This window comes from Eleutherodactylus coqui, chromosome 8 (assembly GCF_035609145.1).
Source record: "Eleutherodactylus coqui strain aEleCoq1 chromosome 8, aEleCoq1.hap1, whole genome shotgun sequence".
Classification (NCBI taxonomy): domain Eukaryota; kingdom Metazoa; phylum Chordata; class Amphibia; order Anura; family Eleutherodactylidae; genus Eleutherodactylus; species Eleutherodactylus coqui.
This window is the reverse complement of record NC_089844.1, coordinates 88,362,410-88,373,012: the sequence shown is the minus strand read 5'-3', so window position 1 is coordinate 88,373,012 and position 10,603 is coordinate 88,362,410. Positions and strand designations below refer to the sequence as shown.

Below are 10,603 nucleotides of genomic sequence, written 5' to 3'. Positions count from 1 at the left end.
CCCTATCAGGAGCTGGGGGTGTGACAGGGGCGTTCCTCCTGTCAAACACCTAGCTTCCGGTGGCATCAAGATACACTAATACCCTTACACATAGGCGTACCGGCAGGGGGTGCCGGGGTCCCAACAGCGACCCGGCCCCTGAGCTTGAGGGGGCCCAGAGGCCGCCATCCACCATACACTTCACACTGCACTGTCGGTGGCCGCATGCTTAGTGCGGTCCGGCCGACAGCACGAGCCAGAGACAAGAGTAGGAGAAGGGAGGAGGAAGGACTTGGAGAGACGACAGGGGAAGAGGAGGGGGGATGGGGGAAGGAGCAGAGAGGACAGAGATACAGACTCACGCACAGCACAGCATCGAGTGGAACAGGGATGATGATGTCATCTCCCTGCTACTTCCCTCCTGCTGACACAGCTGCTCTCCTCACCAGAGAAGTAGTCCGGGCACCGGGGTATGTATCTATCTATCCATCTGCTTGTCTGCCTATCTGTATGTCTTTCTATGTGTCTGTCTGTCTATCTATCTCTCATCTACCTATCTATCTCTTTCTCATCTATCTATCTATATATATATCTCTTACTCATCTATCTATCTATCTATCCATCTCCTATCTATCTATCTATCTATCTATCTATCTATCTATCTATCTATCTATCTATCTATCTATCTATCTAAGAATCTCTGTCATATCTATGTATCTATCCATCTATGTATCTATCCATCTATTTATCTATCTCTCTCTCTTAGGCCTCATGCCTACTTGCACGCATGGATTTCATGCAGTGAAATCCATACATGCCCGCAGACATGGAGAGGGAAAATACATTATACTCACCTCTCTGGACACTGCAGGGCTCTCCTCTGTGCAGGCCGGATTTTCTTTCTTCCGGTTGGCGGACGTGCTTGGCACGCCGGCAGAGTGCTGCGTGCATGCGCACCAATATTTTAAGAAATCTCCTGTTCTCCCTTGTATCTGCAGCACAGCACAAAAACAGCTGCGGCTGTGCCGTGGATATGAATGGCTTCCATAGGCTTCAATGGAAGCCGCGGGAGCCGTCTGTGCGGCAGATCCGCAGGAAAATGGAGCATGCTGTGATTATTTCCTGTGCATGTGACCCGCACGCCGGGAAGGAATCCCATCTGCATGCTTTTAGCTGCCCTACCGATGCTGATGCATCCCTATGGGCAGCAAGACGCACGTATCTCTTGTGCGGGTGCCACGCGCAGATTTTATAAATAAAATCCGCACGTGGACATTGGCCCTCAGGCATAGGTACGGGGTAGGGGGAAAAAGGGCCCGGGGGGTCCGAGCTGAACTTTTGCACCCGGGCCCCTGAGCCTTTAGGTACGCCCCTGCCCTTACAGTCTTAGGGGGGAAAGAATCACATAAGCAGAATTGAATTGCAGGTTCTGCGATCACCATCCATGCGGACGGTATGTGATAATACATGGGCATTGAAATGCATTGACTTTCGCCAGTTTGCTGAGACTTGCGGGTAGGAATTGCGGATTCTGCGAATAGAAGAAAAATCATAGCATGCTTTATTCTAGCACGGATTCCGCTCGTATGAGCTCTATTGATCTCTATGGATGCATTCAATCTGCAGTGCATACGCAATTAATCATGTTGATTAGTTGTTGCTGCACAGCGTGTTTTTAATGTTTTTTAATACCGATTTTGTTGGAAGTGCCAATAAAATAAAAATATGTTTAATTTTATCAACAATTTACATTTTTATTCCAGTGAGTAGTTGTTATTGGGGCCCCAGTACACTGCTTTGCCCAGGGGCCTATAACGCTTTAAGACGGCACTGGACACAACCAAAGGTTAAAGAAAAAAGTCAACAGAGATACATAATTTCTCTCCCAAACTGCCTGCCCTGACACAATGGGTCTGCCAGTGGGATAAATTGTAGATTTAAGGCCCATTTACACTCAAAGATCATCTTTCAAATTACTGAAAGATTGAAAGATTTAGGGATCTTTTTTTCAGAAAGTGTTAATGGCCATTAACACTTAGTCGTTTTCATTTGCATGTTAAAGGGCCTCGAGGAGCTGTTGGCAGAGCTCAGTGTGTGATTAATAACAAGATCAGTGTTAGGGCTGGCTGGGGCAGATGGACAGGGGATACCTACTCCTGCCCTTTCCCGTGTCCCCAACCTATGTGCCCCTCTGGGTTAGGACCCTGGGCATCTGTCCCTGTGCTGCACTAGTGACAGGGACCCCAACAGGAGGAGGGACAGGGCGACTGGCAGATGGGCACAAATGGGCAAAGCAGAGAGTAGACAAGCAGGGTCAAAGCCGGAAAACGCGTGCGGAGTACAGGTGGACAAAACAGAAGCAGAGTCAGGAGAAGATCTGGGAATTATTGTTCCAGCTGAAGCATGGAAAGAATCCTTTGGGTGGGCAACTCGAGCTACCAAATGTGCTAACATGTTGGAAACGCATACGAAATTACTAACAAGGTGGTATGTTACACCAGCTCAACTTAAAGACCGCCACCTATCTACAGATGGATTATGCTGGAGAGGATGTAATCAAGAAGTTCTCTCCTACGTATTTTCTGGTCATGTCCACTATTAGCAATGTTCTGGAAAGAAGTATTTTCTTTACTTAAAGATTTGACAGGGATAAATATCCCAGCGCTCCCAGGCATAGCCCTCTGTCTCCTAGATTTAAAACAAACCAGTCTTCCGACCAGGCATCTAGTAGGACATATATTTTTAGCTGCAAAACTGCTCATTGCAAGAAGGTGAAGATTAGAGATGAGCGAGCATACTCGCTAAGGACAATCACTCGATCGAGCATTGCCCTTAGCGAGTACCTGCCCACTCGGAAGAAAAGGTTTGGCTGCCAGCGGCAGGCAGGGAGCTGCGGGGGAGACAGGGGAGGAACGGAGGGGAGATCTCTCTCTCCCTCCCTCCCCCCCCCCCCCCCGCTCCCCCCTGCTCACTGCCGCAACTCACCTCTCACCTGCGCCGGCAGCTGAACCTTTTCTTCCGAGCGGGCAGGTACTCGCTAAGGACAATGCTCGATCGAGTAATTGTCCTTAGCGAGTATACTCGCTCATCTCTAGTGGAGATCAATTGAGGTACCAACAATTAAAGTTCTGATTCACATAATCTCTGAGCACAGTATCTTCGAAAAAGTTCTAGCCCTCTGAAAAACCACATCATAGAAAAATATGATTTTATACGGAATTTGTGGCACACTATGTTCCGGTCATGAGGTCTTCTTTTGTTTTTACCCACTTATTACCCTTCCAAATGTTATTCTCTTTCACTCCTTACTTTTTTCCATTTGATAAAGATTTTTGCCACCATATGGCAATTTCAGTTCGTTAGTATTTGCCAAATAAGTATTGTAATGTCTATCCCACAAGTTAATAAATACAACAAAATTGTAATAAGTACATGTAAATTCTACTGCAGTGATTATGCAAAATTTAATTGTACTATTTATTGTATGAACGTTTTGAGATGCCAATAAAAATTGAATGATTAAAAAAAAAGGAGAAAAGCAGAAGTCAAACACAAGAGAGAAAGGTCAATAAATGCGGGTGTAGGCTGAATCAGACAGAACCAAACACTGGCACCAGTGTCTGGGCCACCCAGGTCTATATACAGAGCTCCCCGCCCAGAGGGGCGGGAGAAGTCACATGACACCTGGGGGGATTGTAAAGCCGCCTCCCGATGGTGGCGCGCACCAGCCTGAGCGCCGATCAGCTGCGGACGCGCCCGCCGCGACCAACCACCACAGTGGGGGAACCCCAGACAGAACTGCCAGACCGGGCCCCCACAGCACCCCGCAACAACCGAACCCTGGCGCCCCCAATGGTAACCCATATCTATCAACCAGCTGTGCACACAGCTGCATTGTTCTCTTATTTGTAGCATATATGTTATATGCAGTACCTGTGTTTTTTTACAGGATATTATTATTTATTATATTTGGCTATGCGATATTCTAAATTATTGTATCGGTTTTTCAAAACATCACTCCAATCAGTCCATTTGCTTGTCCATATCATATTCTTTCATTATCTTTGGTCTCCTTTCATGTCTTCTAACCACCACTACCCCTCTTTTAATTTTGTTCGCACCTTTTGTGTGCCCTTCCTGACTCTCCATCATTTCTAAGCCCCATGCCTTCTCTGTTGATGTCACCTAACTTTACCCGACGTTGGACTCCATGTGATTTTTCTGCCCCATGTCCATTGGTTAAGTTTAATTGGGTTATTCTCAAGCCGTACCTTCTTCTTATCTCCTATTTAAGGACCTTCTTACCTTTTCTTACCAGGGGCATAACTAAAGACTCAGAGGCCCTGATGCAAAACGTGAGCTGGGCCCCCCCCCCTCTATCTGTTTCTGTACCGGTACCCATACCTAAACCATGCTGCACAGAGACATAGCTTGAAGCTTCTGGGCCCCAATGCAAAACCTGTAACAGGGCCCCCAACTATGATGCTTTATTCATAGTACTGGGCTCTCTATATGGCGAACAGGGCCCCCAACTATGATGCTTTATTCATAGTACTGGGCTCTCTATATGGCGAAGAGAGGCCTTATGGGCCCCCTAAGGCTCCTGGGCCCGGGTGCAACCGCATCCCCTGCACCCTCTATAGTTACGCCCCTGGTCACCCCTGATGAAGCCAGGCATCTGCTGGTGATACGTGTTAACCACAAGTAGCCTTCATCCTTCTCTTTAGGGAGACCCTTGCTTCACCTTTCATTCTAGTGGTGCTTCTTTAGCAATTGTTCAAGCATACTTCTCTTTGAACAGAATCCCGCACTCTACGCAAGTATTTATGCATATGAGTGGATATTCACTATATTCAATGTTTCATTACATACCATGTTTTCCTGAAAATAAGACACTGTCTTATATTAATTTTTGCCTCCAAAGAGGCACAGTGTCTTATTTTCAGGAGTGCCTTATAATCCTTACCTAGCAGCCGTCATTCAGGACCCTCGCGCTGGTCTCCGTCACTGCTGCAGACTTTCGTGTCTTCCGGCACGCATATTACCAAAGGAGGCCTGAGTTCTCCTATGGGGCCGATTCAGCCAATCAGCTGGCTGGAATCGGCACCACGTGACACAGCGGCGTGCCCGCGCATTGCCGTGCACAGGATTGTGCTGCCTGAGTTCTCCTGTGCGGCCGATTCAGCCAACAGCGGCGTGCCCGCGCATTGCCGTGCACAGGATTGTGCTTTGCCCGCGCTTTCACATGCTCAGTGCCTTGCCATGCACTCGTGTGGACACAGGATTGTGCCTTGCCCGCGGTTTACATGCCACTCGTGTGTGCACAGACAGTTATTGATTTGGCAGGTATTTTTTGTGCTTTTTGGCAGGTATTTTTTGTGCTTTTTGGCAGGTTTTTTTTGTGCTTTTTGGCAGGTTTTTTTTGTGCTTTTTGGCAGGTTTTTTTTGTGCTTTTTGGCAGGTATTTTTTGTGCTTTTTGGCAGGTTTTTTTTGTGCTTTTTGGCAGGTTTTTTTTGTGCTTTTGCCAAAGGTGATTATTTCTTTTGCGCACGTGGATTTGCCAGTGGAAGTTTTACATCTTTTGCGCAAGTGGATTTGCCAGCGGACGTTTTACACAGGACTACTAAAAGCCAAGGTAAGCTGCTGCATCTGCTCATTTAATTGCGCTCTTACTTCCCCTGCGCGCATTGGCGGAGAGGCGGCCAATTCTGCATGCCGCTGCATTGTCCACGAGCGCGATCCCCAGCATGCCGCTGCATTGTCCACGAGCGCGATCCCCAGCATGCCGCTGCATTGTCCACGAGCGCGATCCCCAGCATGCCACTGCATTTTCGCCATGCCGCTGCATTGTCCACGAGCGCGATCCCCAGCATGCCGCTGCATTGTCGCCGCGATCCCCAGCATGCCGCTGCATTATCGCCATGCCGCTGCATTGTCCACGAGCGCGATCCCCAGCATGCCGCTGCATTGTCGCCGCGATCCCCAGCATGCCGCTGCATTGTCGCCGCGATCCCCAGCATGCCGCTGCATTGTCCACGAGCGCGATCCCCAGCATGCCACTGCATTTTCGCCATGCCGCTGCATTGTCCACGAGCGCGATCCCCAGCATGCCGCTGCATTGTCGCCGCGATCCCCAGCATGCCGCTGCATTATCGCCATGCCGCTGCATTGTCCACGAGCGCGATCCCCAGCATGCCGCTGCATTGTCGCCGCGATCCCCAGCATGCCGCTGCATTGTCGCCGCGATCCCCAGCATGCCGCTGCATTGTCGCCGCGATCCCCAGCATGCCGCTGCATTGTCGCCGCGATCCCCAGCATGCCGCTGCATTGTCGCCGCGATCCCCAGCATGCCGCTGCATGCATGGTCGCCGCTGCATTGTCCACGAGCGCGATCCCCAGCATGCCACTGCATTGTCGCCATGCCGCTGCATTGTCCACGAGCGCGATCCCCAGCATGCCGCTGCATTGTCGCCGCGATCCCCAGCATGCCGCTGCATGCATGGTCGCCGCTGCATTGTCCACGAGCGCGATCCCCAGCATGCCGCTGCATTGTCGCCGCGATCCCCAGCATGCCGCTGCATGCATGGTCGCCGCTGCATTGTCCACGAGCACGATCCCCAGCATGCCGCTGCATTGCTATGTGTGGAGACGCGGTTACCTGAGATTTGTGCGCTGTGCGCTGCTACGTGTGGAGACAACACCCAAGATTTGTGCGCTACGTGTGGTGAGTACGTCACCTGAGATTTGCGTGACGCCACCTGACGCAACCTGTCTTTTTTTGCAGATTTGTGCGCCTTATTGCAAAATAACGTGTGGAGAGGATCCTGACGTTTGGACGCGTTTCGAGAAGAATTTCGCTTCGCTCGGACACCATCTGACATCACTCAGCGAGGTAAGCTGCTGCATCTGCCAAATTTTTCATTGCTTGCATATGCTCATGTGTACATGCATGCGTGCCTGTATGCGTACATGCCTGTATGCGTACATGCATGCATGCCTTATGCGTACATGCGTGCCTGCGTGTATGCGTACGTGCGTGCCTGTATGCCTATGTGCGGGCATGCGTGCCGTATGCGTGCGGGCATGCGTGCCGTATGCGTGCGGGCATGCGTGCCGTATGCGTGCGGGCATGCGTGCCGTATGCGTGCGGGCATGCGTGCCTTATGCGTGCGGGCATGCGTGCATGCCTTATGCGTGCGGGCATGCATGCCTTATGCGTGCGGGCATGCATGCCTTATGCGTGCGGGCATGCATGCCTTATGCGTGCATGCCTTATGCGTACGGGCATGCGTGCATGCCTTATGCGTGCGGGCATGCGTGCATGCCTTATGCGTGCGGGCATGCGTGCCTTATGCGTGCGGGCATGCGTGCCTTATGCGTGCGGGCATGCGTGCCTTATGCGTGCGGGCATGCGTGCGGGCATGCGTGCATGCCTTATGCGTGCGGGCGTGCATGCCTTATGCGTGCGGGCATGCGTGCATGCCGTATGCGTGCGGGCATGCGTGCATGCCGTATGCGTGCGGGCATGCGTGCATGCCGTATGCGTGCGGGCATGCGTGCATGCCGTATGCGTGCGGGCATGCGTGCATGCCTTATGCGTGCGGGCATGCGTGCCTTATGCGTGCGGGCATGCGTGCCTTATGCGTGCGGGCATGCGTGCCTTATGCGTGCGGGCATGCGTGCCTTATGCGTGCCTTGTGCGTGCGGGCGTGCGGGCCTTGTGCGGACGTGCGTGCCTTGTGCGTGCGGGCGTGCGTGCCTTGTGCGGGCGGGCGTGCGTGCCTTGTGCGGGCGGGCGTGCGTGCCTTGTGCGGGCGGGCGTGCGTGCGTGCCTTGTGCGGGCGTGCGTGCGTGCCTTGTGCGGGCATGCGTGCGTGCCTTGTGCGGGCATGCGTGCATGCATTGTGCGGGCATGCGTGCATGCCTTGTGCGTGCGGGCATGCGTGCATGCCTTGTGCGTACGGGCATGCGTGCCTGCATGCATGCCTGTATGCGTGCGTGCATGCCTTATGCGTGCATGCATGCCTGTGTGCGTGCGTGCCTTATGCGTGAGTGCCTTATGCGTACATGCATGCCTGTATGCGTGCGTGCATGCATTATGCGTACACGCATGCCTGTATGTGTACACGCATGCCTTATGTGTACACGCATGCCTCTGTGTACACGCATTCCTGTATGCGTACACACATGCGTGGCTGTATGCCTATGTGCGTGCATGCGTGCCTTGTGCGTACAGGCATGCGTGCCTTGTGCGTACAGGCATGCGTGCGTGCCTGTGTGCGTACAGGCATGCGTGCCTTGTGCGTACAGGCATGCGTGCGTGCCTGTATGCGTACAGGCGTGCGTGCCTGTATGCGTACAGGCGTGCGTGCCTGTAGGCGTACAGGCGTGCGTGCCTGTAGGCGTACAGGCGTGCGTGCCTGTAGGCGGACATGCACGCGTGCCTGTAGGCGGACATGCACGCGTGCCTGTAGGCGGACATGCACGCGTGCCTGTAGGCGGACATGCACGCGTGCCTGTAGGCGGACATGCACGCGTGCCTGTAGGCGGACATGCACGCGTGCCTGTAGGCGGACATGCACGCGTGCCTGTAGGCGGACATGCACGCGTGCCTGTATGCGTACAGGCGTGCGTGCCTGTAGGCGTACAGGCGTGCGTGCCTGTAGGCGTACAGGCGTGCGTGCCTGTAGGCGTACAGGCGTGCGTGCCTGTAGGCGGACATGCACGCGTGCCTGTAGGCGGACATGCACGCGTGCCTGTAGGCGGACATGCACGCGTGCCTGTATGCGTACAGGCGCGCGTGCCTGTAGGCGTACAGGCGTGCGTGCCTGTAGGCGTACAGGCGTGCGTGCCTGTAGGCGGACATGCACGCGTGCCTGTAGGCGGACATGCACGCGTGCCTGTAGGCGGACATGCACGCGTGCCTGTAGGCGGACATGCACGCGTGCCTGTAGGCGGACATGCACGCGTGCCTGTAGGCGGACATGCACGCGTGCCTGTAGGCGGACATGCACGCGTGCCTGTAGGCGGACATGCACGCGTGCCTGTAGGCGGACATGCACGCGTGCCTGTAGGCGGACATGCACGCGTGCCTGTAGGCGGACATGCACGCGTGCCTGTAGGCGGACATGCACGCGTGCCTGTATGCGGACATGCACGCGTGCCTGTATGCGTACGTGCGTATGCATGCATTTATGTATAGATGCACGCATGCGTGTACATGCATGCAGATGCACACATGCATGCATAGATGCACACATGCATGCACACATGCATAGATGCATGCATAGATGCATGCATAATTCTTCTGACCTGGTTGGGGGAGTAGTGGTCATTGTAAGTGGGTTGAGCGGATCTAGGAATCAGTAATACTGGTGGGATGTGACTTAACCTGCTGATTTCTCGTCATTTCCTGCAGATCTGACGTCCTTGAGAACGGGAAGGCTGGCAGACAGTGAAGAGACCCTCGTCGTTCAGCAATCTTTAAACCCTTCTTTTAATGCACTGTTTTTTCCCAGTGACTCCCTTGTTTTTAATACGCTTTTTAAAAAAAATAATTATGACGGAGGATCCTGAAAAACTGCGCAATATTTTACTGCAATGCATTAAACAGAAAAGACCCATAAACACAGCGGCCTTTTGTCTATGTCACAAAGGCTGCTAGGTGTCATAATTAAGGATGAGCGAGTATACTTGCTAAGGTACTACTCGTTCGAGTAATGTGCCTTAAACGAGTGTCTCCCTGCTCGTCCTTAAAGATTCGGGGGCCGCCGTGAGGGAGAGCGGGGAGGAACGGAGGGGAGATCTCTCTCTATCTCCCCTGCGACTCACCTGTCAGCCGCAGCGGTCCCCGAATCTTTATGGACGAGCAGGGAGATACTCGTCTAAGGCACATTACTTGAACGAGTAGTGCCTTAGCGAGTATACTCGCTCATCCTTAATTATGACACGTAGCAGCCTTTGCAAACTTGGATTGGTGTAGGAAAACTAAGTGTTCCTCAAAATTCTGAAAAGTAATGTTAAATTTGTACGTCTCCTAGATGGAAAAAATAAATGTACAAAAGTTTTAAACCGTGCTTCCAGAATAAAGTGAACGGATGGAAATCTATATGTTCGCAGAGATTTGTACAGAATGTTTGCACTTATTTTATATATGACATTTGACAATGTGAAAAAATGAAAATTCAAAATTGTGCAAAGTAGCAATTTTAATAAATATACACAACTTTTAACAGTCCTTTTTTACTACCTAACAGAAGTACAACAAGGGGAAGAAAAAAATGTCACAGTCACTTGGATATGCAAAACCTTTACGGACTTATGATATGTCAAGTGGCACATGTAAAGTTCCAAGTTTTCAGTCTGTCACTAAGACACAAACAGGCTTGTTCTCTAAGGGGATAAATAGCTTAGTGTATAAACTGTGAACCGACTAACGAGGGACAGTGAGCAGCATCACATGCAACCGGACAATCTTCATCGTACTGCTCCATCAGATCCTGATGATGGATTTCCATAGCAGGTGATGGGCCATTTCCAGCTTTTAAGCGTCCTCCGGAGCCAACATCTGGGAACTTCTGGCTCTCTGGTGATTCAACTCTGTGGTTGTGAGCACCGGAAACG

General features: G+C 51.9%; 1 long non-coding RNA gene across 2 annotated transcripts; it reads left to right on the top strand.

The window, feature by feature from the left end:
- Window positions 1-5,048: 5,048 nt before the first annotated feature.
- LOC136576585 (uncharacterized) lies at window positions 5,049-10,212 on the top strand. 2 transcript variants are annotated; one of them, XR_010786389.1, is made up of 4 exons: window positions 5,049-5,394; window positions 5,487-5,615; window positions 6,765-6,872; window positions 9,399-10,212. It is a non-coding gene; the product is annotated as an uncharacterized lncRNA (long non-coding RNA). The 2 variants fall into 2 exon arrangements; XR_010786388.1 differs by lacking the exon at window positions 5,049-5,394 and having other exon boundaries at window positions 5,426-5,615.
- The last annotated feature ends 391 nt before the right edge of the window (window positions 10,213-10,603 follow it).